This window comes from Tachyglossus aculeatus, chromosome 3 (genome assembly GCF_015852505.1).
Source record: "Tachyglossus aculeatus isolate mTacAcu1 chromosome 3, mTacAcu1.pri, whole genome shotgun sequence".
Taxonomy (NCBI): Eukaryota; Metazoa; Chordata; class Mammalia; order Monotremata; family Tachyglossidae; genus Tachyglossus; species Tachyglossus aculeatus.
The window spans coordinates 108,205,067-108,206,211 of NC_052068.1; positions in this window are offsets into that span (position 1 = coordinate 108,205,067).

Consider the following 1,145-nt stretch of genomic DNA (forward strand, 5'->3'; position numbering starts at 1 on the left):
ACTGAAGGAAGATATCCAACTGTAGTAGAAATAACCGTTACATAGAGTATATAATACATAGACTAGCTGAAATAAGGACTCTGGTTACCTTTTAGCAGTGAGGAGGTAGAATGAATAAGAGCTCTCAAGGAGACAAATGGTTCCACCATAAGAATCGGTAATAATTGTGGCATTTGTTAAGCACTTATTCTGTGACAGGCATTGAACTAAGCACTGGGGAAAATAGAAGATAATCAGGTCCCACATGAGGCTCACAGTCTAGGTAGGAGGGAAAACAGATATTGAATCCTGATTTTGCACACATTTCAGGGAATTGAGGCACAGGGAAGTTAAGTGACCTGTCCAAGGTCACAAACAAAAAAAAAATCAAGAACACACCAGTCAAGAACACTCCTTAGGGTTGAATGGAGCATGGAACAAAATCACTTATGAAGTGATTTTCCTCATAGATTCCTAATTGTTCTTGACCAGAATTGGCATGAGGCTTGGCAAAGCCTAGGAGAGAAAAAGCACGAGTGACTGGTTCAGATAGGGGGTTGTGGTTATTGATAATGTATGTCTGGGTCTCAGGTTTGGGAGGAATGGTGTTGGTATTTTGAGTGTTGCAGACACAGGTTGGTTATTGAACTCGGATGAATTTACTGCACTGTTATTCAGGGGGAAAGAGATTAGACGACCATTCCTTGGAAAGTGTTAATGTTCTTCTAAAAATTTGTGATACCTTACATTGTTTTAAAAGGGAAAAGTACATTCTTATGTGTATTTCGATCCCCTTTTCTGTAAAATGTGCAAAGTGAAAGAACACCCCCGCTTCTGGCACGCTTGTTCTAAAATAATAGGAATTTTAGTGGTGTCATTAAACATTGATCACTAGCAGGTCACTATTTTCTCAGGGGAGTGGTTTTCTACTTGAGAGCCCCCTTTTTGTGTATTTTACTTGTTTGTAATGTGACTAGGCCTCATCCCTTCTTTCCTCTTCTTCTACTCCCTTCTGCGTCACCCTAACTTGCTCCCTTTATTCATACTCCCCCTCACCCCCCAAGTCCCATAGCACTTATGCCCATATCTGTAATTTATCCATTTATATTATTGTCTGTATCCCCTTCTAGACTGTAAGCTTGTCGTCGGCAGAGAATGTGTCTCTT